Below are 22,092 nucleotides of genomic sequence, written 5' to 3' on the forward strand. Positions count from 1 at the left end.
TTCCTTCCTTCATTCCTTCTTCTTTCCTTCTTTCCTGCTGTCCCTCTTTCTTTATTTCTTCCTTTCTTTCCTTTCTTTCTTTCCTTCTTTCTTTCCTTCCTTCCTTCCTTCCTCCCTCTCTCCCTCCCTTTCTTTTTATCCTTCTTTCCTTCCTTCATTCCTTCCTGCTGTCCCTCTTTCTTTCGTTCCTTCGTTCCTTCCTTCCTTTCCTTCTTTCTTTCCTTCCTTGCATCCTTCCTCCCTCTCTCCCTCCCTTTCTTTCTATCTTTCCTTCTTTCCTTCCTTCCTTCATTCCTTCTTCCTTCCTGCTGTCCCTCTTTCTTTCTTTCCTTCCTTCCTTTCCTTCTTTCTTTCCTTCCTTCCATCCTTCCTCCCTCTCTCCCTCCCTTTCTTTCTATCTTTCCTTCTTTCCTTCCTTCTTCCTGCTGTCCCTCTTTCTTTCTTTCCTTCCTTCCTTCCTTCTTTCTTTCCTTCCTCCCACTCTCCCTCCCTTTCTTTCTATCTTTCCTTCTTCCTTCCATCAATGGATCTGTTTTCTGATATATTAATAAAAGTCATTTCCTTAAATCAAGTAAAGTGTTTGTCTTAAATCCAGATTATCCGTCTTCTATAAATAAGATCTCAGATTGAAAAATGTCTGAAATGTTAAATAAACCTTGTTTCTTCTAAATTAAAACTCAAAACAAAATCATTTCAAGATTGTTTGACTGAACAAGATATTTAAGATGTCTTAAAACAAGTCCCTCTATCTCACTCTTATTATCTTGTTATCTTAAATTAAGAGGGAGAAGACATTTAGACTAAAACTGAGACACTTTCACTTGGTGAGATTTGGAGTTTTTGCAGTGAACATGTGAGAGGATCCTTCAGGGTCTGAGTCAGAGGTAACTGGATGCTACTTTAGATTCAGTCCTGCTCTTCGTCTTTAGTTGAAGTTTCTATTTTTAGTTTCAGTCTAGCTTTATTCGATTTACTCTGAAATTGTGAAAGTTAACAGCTGCAATAAAAGTAAATGTCAAATATTAAACCTTTCATCACCCAGGGAGCGAGCTGGGGCTTTGTCATTAGCATGAATCAGGATAGATTACCAATAGAAATGAAGGAGATGCAAGAAGGTGGAGAAGGTTTGAACCTGCAGCAACGAACACCACGTCCCTCCACCTGTGCAGCCTGCTGCAGGAGTATAATAATAATAATAATCACGGGTTGTTTGGCGGCTGACATCTTCAACATTTCATCCCCATCTCGTCTCGTTAGTGAAAACAAAACACACACTGGTCAGAGTTTTTATTATTGATGATGTATTTTCAGCTTGTCTCTGAAACAAGAAGTCTGACATCTCCAAACCGAGTCTGAGTCTAACACTTCACAACTGAACCAGGACAAAAAAAACCACCCAGATCTGTGTGTCCGAATTCTCAACCTGCACAGATTTGACAGCAACACCTCCACCTAGCTTACGAACGCGTCAGTGTGCTGGGTCTGTGTGTAAACATGTGTGTAGTGTGTGTGTGTGTTTTTGTGAGTCTGGTTGTGTGTGCAGCCGACGAATAAATCCAACCGCAGAGCAGCGGAGGAGGTGACGCTGTGAAACCTCGGGTCAGGCAATCACAACAGGCAGCGGTGCAATGATGTAAAGCAGAAAACATGCATGTGCCCACACAGACACACACACACAGACACACACACACAGACACACACACCCCTCTGTTGCACTGCCTCTCACCTCCCAGGCGGCTGTTTGTGTTTTTGTTTTGCTCTCAGTCTGCCGCGGCGTCTCTTCTGTGGAAAACGCTGCAAAGCAAAAATTAAAAATGAATCACTTCCTTTGATACGGGCGACGCTGTGGGGATTCATACGGCAGATCAAGTCTTTCCTCTGGAGGACAGCAGATGATGATGATGATGAGGATGATGATGATATCTTGTTTGGTAGCTTCACTGAAGGTGAACAGTTGATTGGGAGGACAGAAACAGGAAGAGGAACTCTGAACACAGGTGGATGTGATGCCCACCCGAGCCAGGAGTTTCTGTACTCCATGCATTTAATCTTTTCTTAAAGGTTTCACATGCATTCAGATTATATCTATAGTCTTTAGCAGAAAGGCTGCATGAGTGTTTTGTAGTTTTGTTAAATATAGTAAGGTATCATCGGCATATAACACGGGACTTCCACTAGATCCGTGTCCAGTCTGTCTCTGATCCACTGCGGTCCAGCTCCATGCTCCCGACCGCAGTGGAGAGTGAATGTGGTCATTGTTTTCGACCACCCGCGGGGGTGCCTTCAAACTCCTCGTTCAGCTTAAACTGGATCTCTGTGGTCTTGAAAGTGGTCTCAGACGTCAATGAAATCACGCCAGAATCCTCCACGCTGATCTCCAGGTTCGGCTTTGCCATGTTGCCCATTTGTCGAGTGGTGAAGCCCACACCAATTGCCTTCATGTATTCATCAAAGCTCTCTCTGGAGGCCAGAGTCCAGTTTCCTACTAACTGTGCAACCATGATGAAGAAGAAGAAACAGGACCTCCGGACAGCTGGAATCATGTGACCGAGGTTTTCTCCTCCTCCTCCTCTCCTCATCCATGTTGTCTTTCTGGTCCTCTGAAAACCTCTGACCTGTCAGACTTAAGCAGCATGAGGGAAGGGAAGCCGGTACAGGTGAGGTCAGCCTCTCTTGCCTTACCTGGGACTTCCACCAGATGCGTGTCCGGTCCTTCTCCAATCCACTGCGATCCGGCTCCATGCTCTCTCATCCGTCAACACAGTCAAGTCCTGAGTCCAATTTCAAGACTCGAGTCCTACAGCACTGCAGGAATGTTAAAATGTCCCAGTTTGAATTTGATCTCCAACAAACACGGATCAAAATACCTCTGAGCACTGCAACCAATCAAACGACTGAGTTGGTTGCTAGGTAGAGTAGCTCCTAAATTTAAGCACCTCTGACTTTGAGATAAGAGAGAAGGGCTGGTTACATCAGACTTGATCTGTACCCGGTCCGTCCTTGATCAGCTGCGGTCTGGAGCAGGACCTCCGGACAGCTGGAGTCATGTGACCGAGGTCATCAAGGATTCTCCTCCTCCTCCTCTCCTCATCCATGTTGTCTTTCTGGTCCTCTGAAAACCTCTGACCTGTTGACTCCAGGCCTGGCTCCTCTCATCATGACTTTGGTTTGTTGTTGTAGTTAAGTGAAATACGATCTGGTGATAACACAGAGTGTTTTATTCTGAAAATTAACAGGATGTTTTCATTTTGTTTTGGTGAAACCTGACTTCCTGTCCCGCTCCATCTACACAAGACTTCTCCAAAATAGAAGTCTTGTGTATCTGATCCGGAGGGCTCGGACCTGCTTGATCAGAGACGTAGCCAGAAGGCAGCGGAGAGGATCCAGTGGAAGTTAACACACTGACTAGAATAGAAACCTATCAGATCTGGTGCTGTGACGGATCAGAGACAGATCTGGTGGAATTTGACCGTCACACAGACAACTCTTGTCAGCGACCTTGCCTACACATCTTTTTAGAAAGAGGTGTAACATTTAGTTTAACAACTGACCTCTCCAAACTGAATCTGAAATATATTTGCTTTGACACACACACACAAACACACACACACTCCCTGTAGCATCATCACACTACTTATCCTGAGTGATTCCACTGAAGAGCCGTGCGTTCAAGGGCACAGCCAATTGAACGATCCTCCAGGGAGCGAAACAACCGTTTCCACGGGCCGTTTTATTCCTTTACTGCATTGTGTTTCATCAACACCGCTTTCTATTTCCTTTATTGTTCACTGCAGTGGCGCCTTTCATCATCGCCCGTGACAGGTGTTTAGAGGCCAGAGATAAACGCGTGCACTCAGCTTTGCTTTGCTGCAGCGGGGTGCAGCGGTGGACGGACGGATGAATCGGGCGTTTTCTAATGAGCTGTGAAGTTCAAATTAGGTTTCTCCTTTGTGTGGAGGCCCGTGGCTAAGTCATTAAAAAAGCAGATAAATGTAAAGAGGACGGACAAAACGTAATGAAAGAATCCATCAGGTTGAATAAACACAACACAAAGAATCTCATCACTGACGTGTCTCTGGGATTCATTGCTGATTCACCTCTGTTGTTGTTGTTATCCTCGCCCTGCTTTCTGTGTTTTCAAAGAGCAGCAAGGCTTGTTAGGCGGTCACCCTCCTCCTCTTCCTCCGCCGCCACGCTTAATCTACACCCAAAATAAACCCTTTGATGCTGCAGCAGCCTGAAAAATAGACTTTGACCCTCCCACCATCACAGAACTGAGCAGTTACCTAAAACCAACCAGCACTTCCTGTTTATGTCTTTTATTAGCGTCTGCGCTCAGGTAGAGAAGATGAGATTTCACCCCTTTGTGCAGTGAGAGGAGGAAGAGATGTGGAGTCCGTCTGTACAAACAGAGTCCCAGAGTCCGGCCCTCAGGAGCTCAGGCTGGGATTTAATTGTAAAACGCACCGTGTCCATTATCAGACATTTTTGGACTGCGCAGTAATAATGGTCCTCCTCCTCCTCGCCGAGACGGGGTCCATTAATTTCTGATAACGGCCTTATCCCTTACTTAAAAGTCCTTTCACAATAAAAGACTCTTCCAGCCTGCAGGTTTCTGTAAAGCGTCCTGATGCAGCTTCTGGATCCACATGGAGGGTTTTAAAGTTGACCCGGTGAGATTAACAACGCAGCGCTGTAGAGGCAGTCAGGTGATGCAGGACTCTTAATAAAAGCAATCAAATGAGGGGATTACCGGTCACCACAGATCCTCCTGCTCCCTCACAGCTGCATGTCTGCACACATGGAGCTCCTGTGTTTGAGCCCAGAGGTGTGTCGTTTCACATGCATGCCCCGTAGCGGCAGCCGTATCACTCGTGTTGTGATTGTAACTCCACACCACACCCCAGTGCAGCAGAGCTCGCCGAGACAGATTGCTGCAGAGCCCTGAACTTCCTGCGTGCAACTGTTGCTGCAGTGGCTCCATAACACTCCGCCGTCTCCGCCTCGTCCGGCTCCATTTCCTCCCCCTCTTCTCCTCCTGTCATCCCCTCGTTTCTAATACTGCATCCTATTATTTGTTTTCCTGTTTCCTCACCTCATTATCTTTGGCTCACTTTCACTTCTGGGGCCTCATGAATAAAACATAACATGTCCTGGGTATGAGGCCGGAGAGCGAGCGTGAACCCTGTCCAGGTCTTAGAAACACAAAATGACGAGTATTTGATTTTCACAGTTTCCTCTCTGTGTGCTGTTAGCAGACTGAAGCAGTTAAAGATCATTAGAAGATGAAGAAATACAAGAGAACCATGAGATTTATAAAAACATCACACAAGTCAGGACTGTGTGCACTTTGAGCTACATGCTGTGAAACATCCCTCTCTTCTCTCTGTGTTTTCAGCTTCTTCACGCCCCCATTTTAAGGGTTTTATAAGAACACCCAAGGTCACTAGTTCCTGTCTGTTTCAGGGTACCTGATGTGTTTTTGTGCATGTTTCTGGTGGGCGGTTAGGTGATATATGAGTCTGTTTGAGGTAGCAGTTTAATTCCCTTCTGTCCTATCATGCAAAGTCTGTTTCAAGGTACCTGCATGTTGTTTTGAGTTTCTTCTGAACACTAAATCGTCCGTGTGTAGGCGACCAGTTTGTGTACATTTCCTGTTTTCATATCATGCAGTAAAGTCTGTTTTAAGGAACCAGTTTGGTAATACCGTCCATATTTAGGTACCAATGAGTTTCTGCTTCTCTTCGTTTTGACGTTCCTAGATTACATCAATTGCCTTCTCTTGTAAAATGCTGTCTGGTCTGTTTTAAGGTTCCCCTGTTGCAAATCTTTTTAATGTCCATTTGGGACCCCTTTGGTTCGGTTTCCTCAACACATAATCATCCATATTTAGGTACCATTGAGTGTCTACTCTTCTCTTGGTTTCATTTCACTAACACAAAATAGTATGTGTTGAGGTACCAATGAGTGTCTGCTCTGTCTCTCTAACAGGTTAATAGGTCTGGTTTTGAGGCTACTAGATTACATCTGTTGTCCTCTCTTGTAAAATGCTGTCAGGTCTGTTTTAAGGTACCAAATCGTGACATTTTTCCCTGCCAACATCAGGAATGTCTGTTTTGAGATGCAGGTTTCTTTAAGAATCTGCTGGTCCTGTTTTAAGGTACCGCTTTGAGTACATTTCCTTCTTTCATATCATGCAGTGAGGTCTGTTTTAAGGTACCCATGTGGTAATACTTTTTATGTCCACTTAAAGGGACATGTTGGTTCAGTCTCTTTCAGAACAAAGTAGTCCCAATTTAGGTCCCTGTAATTACCAGCTATTTCCCTCTAACAGGCAGATAGGTCTGATTTGAGGTACCCAAACTTTCGAGGTGCCTTTTTTTTTACCATCTTTCTTCAAGATGCTGCTGGGTCTGTTTTGAGGTACCAGTTTAGTTCATTCTTCTCTGTTTGAAAGGACCTGTTTGGTTCCATCTCTTTGCATCACAAATTAATCTTTATTTAGGTACCCATGGGAGTGCTGTCTGTGTTAAGGTACCTGTAAGTGCCAGCTCTGTCTCTCTGACAGGCTGTTAGGTCTGTTTTTAGGTACCCAGCCTACACTGATTTTCTAACTTATATAAGATGTCGGTTTTAAGGTGCTTTGTTTCGTCCATCGTCTTTCTTAAGAAGCTGCTGTGTCTGTTTTAAGGTATCCATTTGGTTCATTTTTCCACATGCAGATATGTCTGTTTGAAGGGATATCCTAGTTTTCAACACCAAATAATCTGTAATTTAGGTACCCATGGGTGTGTTGTCTGTGTTTAGGTACCTGTAAGTGCCAGCTCTGTCTCCCTGACAGGCTGTTAGGTCTGTTTTTAGGTACCCAGCCTTGACTGATTTTCTAACTTATTAAGATGTCGGTTTTAAGGTGCTTTGTTTCGACCATTGTCTTTCTTAAGAAGCTGCTGTGTCTGTTTTAAGGTATCAATTTGGTTCATTTTACCACATGCAGATATGTCTGTTTGAAGGGATATCCTAGTTTCAACACAAAATAATCTGTATTAGGTACCCATGGGTGTATTGTTTGTATTTGGGTACCTATAAGTGCTGACTGTCTCTGTAACAGGCTGAAATTAGGTTCCTGGTTTACACTTGTAGTCCTCTCTTGAAAAAAGCTGTTAGGTCTGTTTCAAGGTACCCAACTGTGACTTTATTGTACTCACATAAGTTGGACTGTTGTGAGGTGAATCATTTTTGTAATTTTAGTTGTTTTTTTTTAGCTGTTTTAATCTATATAGTCAGTTTTAATATTTACATGCAGTTATTTCTGTTGTGTCCTTTTTTGGTAGATCCGTTTTGAGGTGCCCGTTTGTTCCAGTTTCCTTCTCTCTGCTTTGACTTTAATTTAGTTTCATGCATTCAAAAAGCATTAATAAAAGTCATGCCTCCTCCTCCTCCTCCTCGTCATCCTGCTTCTCTGATGAAGGTTAGTTATATCACATTCTCATCAACGCCCACGTTCCCTAATTACCAGAAGTGAACAGGAAGCTGAAGAAGACGAGCGTGTATCACTTTCAGTTTGAGGAGAAGATAAAACAAAGATAAACTGGGAGTGAGAGCTGTGGGCTGCTAACTAGGACCTTTGTCACTTTGGATTCTGTGATTTGGATGTGATGTAGGAGGATTGTAGGAGGCTCCATGATGAGTGTGTGAATGTATGCCCGTCTACATTCCCTCTAACAATGTTTGGTTAACTCGCTGTGTGTTCTGTGTTCCTCTCAGCCTCTCCTGTGTGTTCTTTAGTGTGTGTGTGTGTGGAGCTACATGCAGCTCGGGAACACGCCGTGTGTTTGTGGGCTCCATTTTCACTCCAGTGATCCTGGTAATGGTCTTGTCCCAGTGTAGATTGACGCCGGCTCCAAGTCGCCCTGACAGAAAATCAACTTTTTACATGGCGCTGTTTGCTGGAGCGCGCTCAGTAGCAGGCATTATCACTTTCTGTAAATTGCAGCCTCTTCCACCTGCTTCTATCCATCCATCCATCCATCCATCCATCTATCTATCTTTAAAGCGTTCTCTCTCTTTTGGGCTCATTTTTATTCATGGCCGCCTCACCATGCTCAGCTATTATGCATATCTTCATTTCTTTGCAATCTGCCCTTCAACCTCCTGTTTCCGTTTCATCTTCTAATATCTGTCAGTCAGCAGAGAGGGAGGAATACTAAAATATTCAAGCCAGGGTTGGATTTCTGTCTCACAGTAGTCTTCATAAAATTTTATTGCCAATTAAACTTCTATTGATTTATAATGACTTGTTTACTTCTGTTATAGTCGCTCATAATTTGCAATTAACTCAAAGTTCCTTATTAATTAGAGAGTTTAAATTACACGTACGTACATGAGAGACTGGGTACTCAATTATTCTAGCAAAGAATCCATCCGTGCATTAAATACTCCGGTATATGGGATCACACAGGGCTGGAGCAAATCCCTGCAGACCTTAGGAAGAGAGGCTGAAAGAACCGAGCCCCCAGGAAGTGCACCGAGCTTTGAGCACCTCTAAATCTGCATAACTTTAAACCTTCATGTGATTTAAATCACTGAGTTACTTCAAAAACTCTCCCTCTGCTATTAAAGCCGTCATCCATAAAGAAATCAACCACAGAGACTAAAAGCACTTTGTGTACCCGGCGGCATCAATGTTTAAATTCACTGTAGAGTTTCTGGTTTTAAGAAGAGTCATATATGGGATTGACTCGTCTTTGAAGCCAGCCTCAAGTGGACACTAGAGGAACTGCAGATTTTGGCATTACTGTGTTCAGCTCTGGTGATTGCAGCTTGATTAAAAGATGTGGGCTCGCTTAGTGGCAACATGCTCGCCAGTGGAGAACATGCTGGCATGATTCAATATAGTAATAGAGGATTTAACGTTCTTCTGTTTCATGACAGAAGGTATGGTCACCCTGAAACCCTAAACTATGATTGGCTATTTGCCATAAAGGCGGGATTTGTGACTGTACACACGTTTAAAGCTTCTGTTTTGGTGACTTTGGCGCCCCCTGTGGACAAAGCGGTACCTCTCATGTCTTTGCTTTTTTTATAATGGGCGTGAGGAAGGGATTTAATCGTCAAACATGCAACTCACTGAGAATCTTTGCTTTAGGAAACGTACATAAATGCTGTTTCAGCATGCAGTTAATCACAACTGGCGCCTACCCCCTGCTGGGGGTTCAAACACCAATAATAATTATATATAAAGAGTCAGTCTTTATGCTAACTGTCTATTCTGCTTTATTTAACTCATAACGAGTGGTTTCATATTAAATCCAGTCTGTTTCATAAACAGCTAAAACTCCTTACTGTAGCTTTAACTTGCTCTGATTTTACTTTACTACACATAACTTTATTTAAAGGTCTGAAAATGTTCCTCTAAACTGGTTTCACCCGAAACTGGAAACAGAGATCAATCAATCTTTATTTGTATAGCGCCAAATCACAACAAACGTTATCTCAAGACGCTTTTACAAACAGAGCAGTCTAGACCACTCTAGTCAAATTATGAACAGAGACCCAACACCAAGACAGGATCAGACTCAGTCTGACCCCCCACCTTAATCCATCATGAGCATTACACCTCGCAGTATTAGCTAGTTACAGTCCTTCAACAGGCAGAAACCTCCAGCAGGACCAGACTCATGTTAGACAGCCATCATGCCTCGACCGAGTTGGGTCTGGAAAGACAGATAGAGGGGAGTAAGAGAGAGAAGTGATAGTGATGAGATGAGTAGTAGAAGCTGTTGCCGCCGGAGTCCAGCACGTCCGTATCAGCAGGAGGACGTCTACGGCAGCTCAGAGGAATCTACGAGACAAGGGAGCTCAGGGACTCCAGAAAGGTCTATGGTTAGTAACTTTAATGGGACAGGAAGAGTTAAAGTAAGTGATGAGGGGTTTGAGGGGAAGGGGGTGAGCTAGGATCCCAGTGTGTCAGTGCGCCAGTCCCCCCGGCAGTCTAGGCCTATAGCAGCATACAAAGCTGGTCCAAGCCTGATCCAGCTCTAACTATAAGCTTTGTCAAAAAGGAAAGTTTGAAGCCTACTCTTAAGAGTGGAGAGGGTGTCTGCCTCCCGGACCCTGACTGGTAGATGATTCCAAAGGAGAGGGGTCTGATAACTGAAGGTTCTACCTCCCATACTACTTTTAGAGACTTTAGGTACAACTAGCAGGCCTGCATGTTGGGAGCGTAGAGTTCTAGAGGGGTAATAGGCACTATGAGCTCTTTAAGATACGAGGGTGTCTGATTTTTAAGGCTTTGTAGGTTAGAAGAAGGATTTTAAATTCTATTCTACATTTTATTGGGAGTCAGTGTAGAGAAGCTAACACTGGAGAGATGTGCTCTCTCTTCCTAGCTCTAGTCAATGACTCGAGCTGCAGCGTTTGAACTAGCTGAAGAATCTTTAGAGACTTATTGGGGCAGCCTGATAAGAGGGAGTTACAGTAATCTAACCTGGAGGTAACAAATGCATGGACTAGTTTTTCTGCGTCACTCTGAGACAGGAAGTGTCTAATTTTAGAAATATTGCGCAAGTGAAAATAGGCTGACCTTGAGATTTGCTGAATTTGGGAATTGAAGGATAAATCTTGATCAAATAGGACTCCTAGAGATGAGAAGCTGAACTCAGAGAGAGGAGCAGGATGTCACAGTGAGGAGGAACTCCCTTCTTTACTCTGCTTTCTTCTTCAATCCCCTCCCAACATCCCTGTTCATGTTTACTTTCTGAATACTCGTCTGGTTTCGTGTGGTGCAACTGATGCAGCGGTCACATCTTTAAGGTTCGACGTCCCCTCCTAACCGTGCAGCTGTTCCCCTCTGTGTGTTTTTTTAAAAGCAACAACAGCACCTCTCACACAACACCGCACACAAACTTGTTGTGACGGGCTAGCATGCAGCGCCCATACATGTTGAATCCAATCTGGCGCGTGGTTTCTCACCTTTCAGGTCGCTAGGCTGGGTTATTCATCTTCCTCTCACAGCAGCTGAGAGTCAGAGAGAGACGGAGGGAGAGAGTGTTTTCATCCCTACGTTCACCAGGATATGAACCTCAGCACAAACTGTTGTTGACATTTAACATACATGCTTTACGTTCAGCACTAAGAAGGCTGCATGGATATGACAGCAGCTTCAAAGACTTCCTGGTTAAACTGGATAAACAACTCAGTCCCATGTTTCTGTCTCCATCCAGGAGCATTATTTCCACGATGCACACTTCTATGTTCACCCAGACGTGTTACAGAGCCACCATAGAAGAAGCAAGTTATGTTAGCTAGTAGCATGATGCTATTCAGCTGTTTAGGTGGTTGGAACAGGAGGTGTTCAGAGCTCTGTGGACAGGAAGGCACATTAAAAAGACACTCTTATGAACCGGATCATTAAATGAGTCCACCATGTGAGGATGGATTTTCTCCACCCTGGGTAGTACTGGTGAACCTGGCAGCTAATTGGGGGTTCACTCTGTATGTTAGCGGTGTAGCATGTCATATGATTGATGACACTGCAGGGGTTCAGGGTCTATAGTTGATAGCATCACTATATCATTTGTTTTACTCCCTTTAACCTCCACTCCGCCTCTCCTCCTGCATGCACACAACCACACAGGGAAACCCGCTCTGCCTAACGTTAGCACGTCCACCGTCTCTCCTCTGTCGTACAGAAAGCATCTGTTGGTTGGAGTGAAGCGTAAAGAGCAGGAAATGATTTCAGGGAATTTAACTGGCAAACACCAAATGTGTGTCTGCCTCTCCGTGTGCACAGAAACATGCTTCTTCTTTCTGCCTTAGCAAACTTCATTTGTTTCCCTTCTATCTGTATGCTGAACAGGGTTGTGTTTGTTCTTTGCACTCCGGATTAGTAACACAGTGTCTGAGCAACAACCAAAATCAATCAGGACTCAGGCCTGCAGTTACAACGCATGATGACACTCTCATAGTACACAGGAGCGGCCGGGCTGCAGGAGCCGTTAGACGTCTGTGGAGCACAGGCGGAGGATGTTACATGCATCTTTCTACATCTTTAAAAACCCTCCATCAACACCGACACATGTCTGGTTTTAATTATTCTGACTGAGAAGTCTGTCCAGTTCTTAATTCTGTTGTTTTCAGCTTGAAAAAATAATTTCAAACACTGTCACAGATGTCTTTTAACATATTTTTAATGTAGCAAGAGAAAATAACTGTGACAAGACATCAGTGGGTCCCATTCCTCTTTTGTTTAACCCTTTAAAGTGTGATGAAGTTACATGAAAACAAACAGTACATGGATTTCATGTCAAACTAAGCAGCTAACTCCAGTTCTTAGATCTCTACACTGGCTTCCTGTCTGTCAGAGAGTAGACTTTAAAATCCTGCTGATGGTTTATAAAGACCTGAATGGGTTAGGCTGATCTGCTGTTACTGTATGAACCACCTGGACCTCTGAGGTCCTCAGGTACTGGTCTGCTTTCAGTCCCTAGAGTCAGAAGGAAACATGGTGAAGCAGTGTTTAGTCATTATGCTCCACATATCTGGAACACACTCCCTGAAAGCTGCAGGTCTGCTCCAACTCTCACCTCTTTAAAATCAAAGACTAAGACCTTTTATTTACCACTGCCTTCCTATCTTAGATTATTTTAACTTTAAATGCACATTTCTAATTGTCCTTTTCTTTTCTATGTTTTATTATATTTGTCATTTTAATTATGTTCTTTTATGCCTGTCTGAATGTTTCCAATGCTTTTAATGTTTTAATGTAAAGCACATTGAGTTGCCCTTGAGTATGAAATGCACTATACAAATAAACTGCCTTGCCTTGCCTAAAACATAAAAATATGATCAGGCTTGTGTTTAAACCAAACTTCAGTCACATCTCATGTCTGTCATTGTCTGGGTGTCATGGTAGCTGCATCTTTCTGCATCTTTAAAAGCTCTCCATCAACACCGGACACATGCCTGGTTTTAATTATTCTCAATTCTGTTGTTTTCAGCTTGAAAAATAATTTCAAACACTATCAAAATGTCTTTTAGCTTATTTTTAATTTAGCAAGAGAATAAATGGGACAAAGTAACAGATAGACATCTGTGTGTCCCATTCCTCTTTTTTAACACTTTAAAATGTGATAAAGTCACAGGAAAATAGCAAACTAACACTGATTTCATGTGAAACTAAGGAGCTAAAACTAAACATCAATAAAGCTTGTTTTATTTGAACTTATCAAACTTCAATCCTGATTGCTAGCTTCGTTAGCATACCCGTAAGCCGGTGAATCCACTCTTTGCAACAACTTTAATTAAAATTCAGATGTGCAGCTTCTAAATTGCCACTCTCTAAATGCTGCTTGTGTAATGTTTAAAACTCTGTGGTTGAGCCGTAGCAGGTTAGCTTTGTTTTTAGCATTCCATCTTTCACGTTAGCATCAGAGCTACCTTCACAGGGTTGAAACGCTGCATTATTTTGAATAAGAATAGTACTGGACACATGCACAAACACTCACACGGTGCACACTCACATTTGGCACCCCCCTCATGCAGTCGATATGTGCATTCTAATTATACCGACGCTGTGATCAACACCAGGATGACGTAACCTGACGCTGGCGCCCTGTCCGGCAAGAGGGCGCAGAGGAGGGAAGGAGACGAGGAAGACGATGGATTTGGATGTCATATTCTTGAGCTGGAGGAAAGGTGTAGCTGTGAAATAACGCAGAGTGGATGGGAAATGACAGGGGAGCTAAAGTTTCTCATCTCTTCATGACAGCCATGATGGTCAAAACACAACTTACCTCATCCGTCCGCTCCCCCCCCCCCCTCTCCTCTCTCCTGTCATCTCGTTTTCAATCCATCAACTTCATCTGCACTTTCTCCCGCCTGTCTCCGGCTTCCCCCTCTCCTCTGTCGTTTCCTCATAAACTCTGCAGCCGGCCCGCCCGCCTGCCCGCTCTGGTTTCTAACAACGCATTATTCTTGATATGTCAGCGCTGAAAAGCCGGAATCTGTTCAATAAAAAATGTCTGCAGGCGAACGCAGCTTAAACCGCTTGAAAAGACTTGGCACTGGAGAAAGGGATGATTTCCAGGCTGAGGGTTTTTATACTAAAATATATCATACTTCAGTCTGCAGACGTTACAAGACTGATCATTTCCTGTGTTTATCAATGTTTGTTTAATTCTATTAATAATATGAACAGGAAGGGAAAATATCACTTGTTGTCATCCAACATCTGTCAGAGCGTCCTATATGTCCAAAAATATTCATAATGCACCAAAAGAAGTTAATCAGATTTCTTCTTCAGGGACAGATTTGACTTAAATAACTGAAAGAAAAGTGACTTTTTAAAGTTAGGTTCATACTTGAAGTAGCACCAGTTTAGAGGATGCACTCTTGTTTTTTAAGGGGCTCAAAGAAGGAAGAAGGTTGAATTATCGTCCTGCATGAAGACGAGTTTATACTCTTCTGTGAATCATCTGTTTCTGCAAGTTGCATATGGGATAGTCGACCTCATCCTGCAGCGTTTATAACTACGTTCAGACAAACCTGCTGCCTCTGCAGGTCACTTCTTTTCCTGAATTAACAAGTCTTTAAATCAAACCAGCTCTCTACAAGGTTCATTAACTCAACGGTGCACATCTCTTTCTCTACATGCATGATCATGACCCAACCATAGTCTGTATAATAAATGGACGTAGTCTCCATGACGTCACCCGGCACCATATTGGAAATGCTGACCTCAACCTCATGTTGCAAACTCCTCAGTGAGGAAGCAGCTATTGGCTGTCCTAAAAGTTGCTTAATGACATCATCACTTAATTTGCATAATTGTAATGTAATGGACTGCAGGAGAGACAAGTAACGTTGAGGTGGAGACAACAAGAGGTTAAAAAAACACCCTAAATATGTTTATAACTACACTTAGGAGCCGACAACTAATCAAGGGTTACATATAAAATCTACATTAACTTTCTAAATGGACCAAAAAGACCGGATCAGCCAGCAGTGTCTTCGTACATGTGTGATACATTAACAGTCTGGATGCTGAGGGATGAACGCCTCCTGCTCTGAATGCAGCGAGGAGGGACTCACAGCAGCATCCACTGCTTGATGAGTAGAGTAAGAACGATACTGCTTTCATGTCAGTCTCCTAAAGTCGCTAGATCTGTCGCTTTTTTGAAAAAGAGTCGCTAAAGGCGTCTGAAAACTCGATTCAGACCTAAACTGTTTTCTTGAACCAGGCTGTAAAAATGTTTATTTCTGCTGTAAGCATTGTTAGCCCCAGTTCTTTTGTTGACTGCTTGAGAATGAACACCAGAGAGGCATTTACTCTGGTCACAGGTAAAGAGTACAGCGCTGGTTTCAAATTGAAAGAGCTCCTGCAGGAATCCGGGCAAAATGAGCCCAGAGTCCAGGATATGATAATCTCTTATAGAGATACATCTTTAAAGGCGTAGAGGAAGTACATAGCCATCTCCTATTGACCTGGAAGTTGGGTGGCGTAGAAGTTCAGACAGTCTTAATATTGTGCATTGTGACCATGAGATGTGTGTGCATGCTGCTTCTCGGCCTGCAGCAGTCATTGAAGCAGAGCTGATAACCACAAGTTTGTTCCTGTGTTATCAGCTGATGGTAACATAGCCTCCTCAGTGGACATATTTCCAGAACTCCTTAAGGTAACATATGATGAGGCCTTTACTGGTCATAGGCTCTAAGATATTAACATATTAGTCAAATTATCACAAGATTGTCTCTTTGAATGGGTGTGTATGTGGTTTCCAGTACTTCTGGAGCCAGCCTCTAGTGGACACTCAAGGAACTGCAGTTTCTAACACTTCTGCATTGGCTTCATGTCTCGGGTGTGTCGAGCATTCTTTGAGCAGCAGTGTTCACGCTTCTTAGAAGTATCTCTGCATGTTTTCAGTGACCCAGATCTCTGTTTTCATGGGGACTGACGGCCTCAACACAGAGAACACAAACTAGATATTCAGAAACCTCCACACTCCTTCATCTACTGAGTAAAAACAAAGCCCTGATCTGAACCATTCAAACCATCACACCCTGATGCCACTCTCCACTGGGATGACGGGGACGTTGGCCGTGGCAACCGCACAAAAGAAACTCCACTCGTGTTCGCCGGCCACAAAAGAGCCCTTAATGTTGAATTCAGCTGAGGTTTTTTCCACCATGGCTGATGTGAAATAAGCACTCAAAGGGTTCAGTTATTGCTCCAGGAAACAAAGTCACTTCATGTGCGCTGCTCATTCCTTGATTGTCCTCAGTGAGGGGACAAAAAAACGCTGGGTTTACTGAGAGTCCCGAAACCATACGCCCCGGCCCGGCCCTTCAAAGGCTCAGTTACATGGATTCACCATACAGGGGGGCTTACACTCCTCACAAAGTGGAGCATGAAGGGCACAGAAACTCTGTTACATAACGAAGGAGGTAGGGACGGGAGAGAGAGGAGAGAGGGAGAAGAGGAGGGTTGGGGAAACAGAGAGAAAATCTTCAGGGTGAAAAAAAGAGTAAAAATATCTGAAGAAGAAGAAACATGGCTAAGAAGAGATCTTTGTTCCCTCACAGTTTTTAGTTTCAGAGCACATGTTGGTAAAATCTTTGTAACCAGAGTCTCATGTTTTTTTTAAAACACATGAATGAAGAAGTCAGATGAAAAAAAGAACTCATGTAAATCTCTTCTGATGTCCAACGTCTCCTGACATTTTTTTAAAAACACCTCCGAGTGTTCGTGGATCTCACGCCTCGTGTCAAAGGCTCTGCGGCAAACACGACTGCTTTAAGGTTACGTCACGCTCAAAGAGATTCTGTGACGGTTTGTAGGTGATGGGATGTGAATGTTGGGAGCTGTTGAACCCATTGTATGACATTTCCCCTCTATGCATGCACACACATCAACAGAGGGTCGTCCTCAAAGAACGTTTGCTTAACTGGAAGTAGGACATCATTTCTCCCTGCTTTCTGCTCTGTTTCACAAACTGTCCCGAAGATACTAAAGAGCAAACACCCTTGAAAGTTTTGCAGCTCTGTGCAGCTTGCTCTTGTTTTTGCAATGAGCTTTGAGCATCTCTGTCCTCGTGCACCAGCTCACTCCTGGGTCATGATGTTTACCGCTGACAAGCCTCTATAAGCGTGCCGCTGCAGCTCATCCAGAGTAATAAAAACAACCTCATCTCGTGCACAACAGCACCAGACTCCCTCCACACATCAAGGAGAAAGTGTCTACGTGTGACATCCCTTATAATGCTGCAGTGCAGATATCACCAGCTTTTAGCAGACAGTAAAAGTCTAACTGTGTGGAGCTGTTAGGCTGGTTACTGTGATTTAGACATTCTTGCAATGAGCGTCATTTGCATCAATTGGGGCCATTTTTGCCCCAGATGAATGCACAGTGGATTATTTGATTGCATGTGTGTTCTGCAGCTTGTGTGTTAGAGGTCTTAATGCATGAAGCTGTATGTCCTGTGCCAATGCAAAGCTTAATCTTAGAGGGAGTAAAGAGCTTGAAAAAGTCACTCACCTGGACATCTCTCAGACCGTTAGGAAGCTTGGTGGTTAAGGTCCTGATTAAGTCCAGGTGCCCCATGCAGTCCCAGGATGTAGTCCTTGTCCCAGCGGATCGTTGGTTCGACTCCCAGACACGATCAGTTGCTGCATGTCCTCTTGAGCTGTCCTGATGAATACAAAGAATGCTCCTTTAAAACATTTTCATCGTTCCTCTCTCACTTAGCACGGCTATCTTTATTTCTGCAGGTATTCAATGAACAGTCAGTAAGATTGGTCTTCTGCCATCAGCTGTGAGACCCGTCCTCTCATGGCGTTCGTGTTTCTTCCCTCATTTTAAGGCCGTTTGAGTCTTCTAAAAGTTGAGGGACATTTTAAAAAGTCGGAATATAAGAGAGAGGATTGGTTTGCAGAATTTCTGATGTGCTTTGTTGAAGGGAAACAAACAGAAGTTTCTTAAGTGTGGTTAAAACAACAAGGAGGGATAAAGATGCAGACATCTTTGCAGTAAATCCAGGACATGCACATTTCTTTGCAGCATTAGAAGTTTAATCATGTGTATTTAAATATAAATGTAATAACGGATCTCCTCTCCTCCTTCACCTTCTCCTCTCTTGTGCCTCCTTGTTACGTCCCCTTGTTCATTAATTCATCACTCTGTTCTTCCCTCCTCATTTATCAGTTTGAACCTCTGGAAAATGTATGTGACATTTACATTGCCAGCCACATGCGCCTTCCTCCTCCTCCTCTTGCTACTTTGTATAAATGAAAGTGATAAATCTTAAGAGCGAGCAGATCGCGTGTTGCTGCATGCAGATTGTGGCAGAAGGGGGGCAGTAGAGTGAAAGCAGCTGTTCTCTGTTTTCATGTAGAAAAGAGAGGTAAACACTGCAGGGCTCGCTCTGAAACAACCACCTTATGCACGCACATATGTTCCCACGTTAATTTCCTGTCACCACACGATCTGGAAGTGATAGTGGATGAATATTAAATATAAACCTGGGCGCTCCAGCAGCAGCTGAGTTTGGAGTGTTTAGCACAGCGGCCTGGTGCAGCGTGATCGCTCCTCTTTACTCACAGCGTCGACTTTAAAGACAAACGCAAGAAAAAAACATCAAAATGTTTGTTTTGTATTTATTTAAAACATCCAGAGATCATGCACTGACATCTTAGGGCCAAATCCACCAGATCTGTGTCCGGTCTGTCTCCGATCCGTCACATTTTCTATTCTAGTTACTGTGTTAACTTCCACTGGATCCGCTCTGTTGCATTCTGGCTTGACTAGAAGAGAAACCTATCAGATCTGGAGCTGAGCTCGTGCGCCTGCGGCGGGGTTGGATTGGGGCATCACGTGGTGCCGGGTTCCCCTCCCTGGCTGTGGGCTCCCTGCCTCCCTGTGGATACTGGGGGGGATCTCGGGTCGGGTGCCACGCCCTGCCGGGCGGCCGTGGGCCTTGCCTATCGCGGGGTGGGGGGGCTGGTGGTTGGGGCTTGGGGGTCGGGACTGCTGGAGTGCCACCGCCCTAGGGCCCCCTGGAGTGGGCTTGCCGCAGATGGGCCCTGCCTCTTTTAACGCACTTCACTAGAACAGTTGGACACAAAAAAAAAAAAAAAAGACAATAGGGTAGGGGGTGCTGATGGTGGGCGGGTTTTATACAGGGGGGAGGGGCAGATGATGGGGCATTGGTGGCTCCAAGGCTCTCCCCCCCCTCCCCCTCCCGCCTCCCTTCCGTGCCCCCCCTATTTTAATCCACCTCACTAGCAACATGCATACAACAAAAAAAACAAACAAAACAAAGTTCAAATCATATCACACACACACAGATCAGGTTTGGCGGGGCCTTAGTGTTTGGCTCGGCCCTACTCGTTGGGGGTCCATCGGGCTGGGTGGGTGGCTGGGTCCCTGTCACCCTCCACCCCCCTGCTGCCGCCCTCCCCTGTGGGGGCCTGGTCCGCGGCTGCCCTCGGGCCGGGTTTCCCGGGTTCCCTTGCGTCCTCTTGGGGGGGTGGGGGGGTTGCGTGGCTGGGGGGGGGGTTACTACGGCAGCCATTGGGGTGTCCCTCCATGCCCCCGCGGCCTGGTCCATCGTCGCAGGGCGGGCCTGGGGGAGTGGTCGGGCCGTCTGGGGGGGGCAGGTGGGATTGGCCCTGCCGCCTCCGCCCTCCCCCCGCTCCGGCGCGCCGGTTTGGTGGGCTCTGGTCCTGGTCCTGCCCGTCTGCCTGCTGTCTGCTCCTGGTGCCGGGGCCCCCTCGGCCCTGGTGGCTCCTTTGGCTCCGTCTTCGGGGGCTGTGGGGGCGGTGTTGTGGGGTGTCCCTTGGGGGGGGCTGCGGGATCTCTCCCCCCTCGCCCCCCTTGTCCTCCTACTGGGTGACCTGGGGGTCAAAAAAAAAAAAAAAAAGATCTGGAGCTGTGACGGATCGCAGCAAACTCCTGGATGCCCTGGACAACATTAGTGCCAGGGTTATGTTGCTGTGACACCACCATCATCATGATCGTTGCTAACAGGCTAACTGTATCCTGGACAGACGTCTGTTAAACTTTGAGCTCCTCCTCGACGGCTCTTTATCAAACACGTTTCTCTTCTTTTGCTGTTAAAGATTTGAAAGCATGATGCAGAATTCGTCTTGTGCACTCATGCAGGTCTTGAATGGACGCCATTCAGCACAAGTTTGTTACCCATGCTTCTTTTTGTTGCTAACTATTCGTACCTCACGTTGGTGCAAAGAGCCGCTCCACTACAAGATATCTCACCTTAAGGCTCTTTAACTTTTCATTTGTAGCTCCTGTTGCAGTGTCTATGAACGTGTTTCTTCTGGAGATTGAATGAAATATGAATCTCCTCTGTGTTCAGCCATGACGATTACCTTCCTCTCTTTTGATTCTGACGACATAAATAAAGATATTTCAGGACTCTGACCTGCTGGATCAGAGACTAAGCCAGAATGCAACAGAGTGGATACAGTGGAAGTTAACACATTGACTAGAGTAGAAACCTATCAGATCTGGTGACAGATCCTCCATCATGATCGACTCTTTCAGCTGCAGGGTTCACACTTTACACATTTGAAGGCCTCACCTTTTTTAAAGTCATTAAATCTCCCCATCATGACAAACATAGAGCTGATATGTGAGGAGATGATGCATGCAAAGAAATATGAGGAATAATAATCTGAATGAGACGATGCAGAGCTCAGGGAGATTTTAAAAAAACCTGTGTCTGATTCTTCCTCACGTTTAATCTGTTTGAATAATGTGTCACTCAGAGATTAAAGAGTCAAACAGTTTGTATGAATGATCGTATCTTGCTGATCATTGTCACGCTGACACACTGAAGGTGATTCTTCTTTCCTCCTCACTCTTAAAAATCCTCTCTTTAGGCTCCAGCACTCTGAACCGTCACCTCTCTCCCCCTCTTCTCATCTCTGACTCGTCTTTTCCCCTTTCCCTCGTCTTCCTTCTGTCTCCGGCAGTAAAAGATGCTTTGAAAAGTTTCAAAGGCACTTCCGCCCTGTTGACAGCCCTCCAACACTTGTGAGAGCTCTCGAGGAAGCAGAGAGAAGCCGACAGCCTGCGCCACAACAGAACGTCAGCGGGAAGAAACCCGAGTGTACACAACGCTTTAATGTGGATTAACGAGAGGATGTTTGGTCCTGAATGCAGCAGAGACACAATCTGATGTCTCTGTTAGCTTCTCCACACACACATTATATAACTGTACACCGTGCATGATAACATATAGAGCTGTGAGAAGCAGACGGGGAGGACAAAAGAGTTAAAAGAGGGAATTACTTCAAAGCTAATCTGCAGAACCTGCTTTTAAAAGGCTTTAAAGGTATAGTATGATTGATTCAACGCTCCTTACGCCTTCAGGCGGCTAACATACTGAACAACGCCGCCGTATGTTTCACGCGATCCCCTCCGATCAACAGTTTCTGCTGGTGTCGTGCAGAGATCGTATCAAGGAGGCACGGAAGTAAACAATCTGCTCTTTCCAGTCCTCTATTCCTTCCTCTGCATCTCCTTCGTCTGCTCCGTCTCCCTGCTGGTGACCCGTGAATCTCAGCACGCCATCTCAAAAGGATGTCTCTGTTCCTAAAATGCGTCTCAGATTTCCAGACAGGCAGATTTTTTCTGTTGGAGCTACGAGCTAAATGCACAGGTGCATCCTTTATCCCTGAGTCTGAAATGTCACGGCGGTGGCGGTGTGGCGGCGGTGCACTGTTTCTTTTTTCTGCATGAGTTGAGTTTCTGCTTGTGGAGGATGTTCTTTACTGTCATCGGAGTGTGTGCAGGCATTAAATTACACATGCACACAAACCCCCCCCTCGTCTGTCTCCGTCTCCATCTCCATCCATCTCTGCCGCCGTCTCCCCCCTTTAATGACGACTCCTCCACCAGCTAAGCTCATGCTAATATCTGCAGCCATTAAGTGGATTTATGATCCTGCTTCCCCGTCAGAGCTTAAACTGTGTGTCATACAGCCAGGCTGCCTGACCTGTTTTCACCACGCAGCGTTTAGAGGGTTTGTTAATGCAGACAACATGTTACACAAAGACAGTGCTTCACATACAGAG

The 22,092-nt window shown here is 44.9% G+C and overlaps 1 protein-coding gene and 1 long non-coding RNA gene across 2 annotated transcripts in view; one reads left to right on the forward strand and one right to left on the reverse strand.

Annotated features, from left to right (window-relative positions):
• The window catches only part of LOC117831730 (protein shisa-9), a 61,639-nt gene that overhangs the window by 9,979 nt on the left and 29,568 nt on the right, over positions 1 to 22,092 (forward strand). The window lies entirely within an intron of this gene.
• LOC117832519 overlaps positions 13,335 to 22,092 on the reverse strand; it is a 33,176-nt gene continuing 24,418 nt past the window's right edge. The window contains exons 3-4 of the long non-coding RNA XR_004635199.1: positions 17,534 to 17,686; positions 13,335 to 13,701 (exon numbers count right to left, since the gene is read on the reverse strand). This is a non-coding gene — a long non-coding RNA (uncharacterized LOC117832519). The remainder of the gene's footprint in view (positions 13,702 to 17,533; positions 17,687 to 22,092) is intronic.

Source organism: Notolabrus celidotus, chromosome 20 (genome assembly GCF_009762535.1).
Source record: "Notolabrus celidotus isolate fNotCel1 chromosome 20, fNotCel1.pri, whole genome shotgun sequence".
NCBI lineage: Eukaryota > Metazoa > Chordata > Actinopteri > Labriformes > Labridae > Notolabrus > Notolabrus celidotus.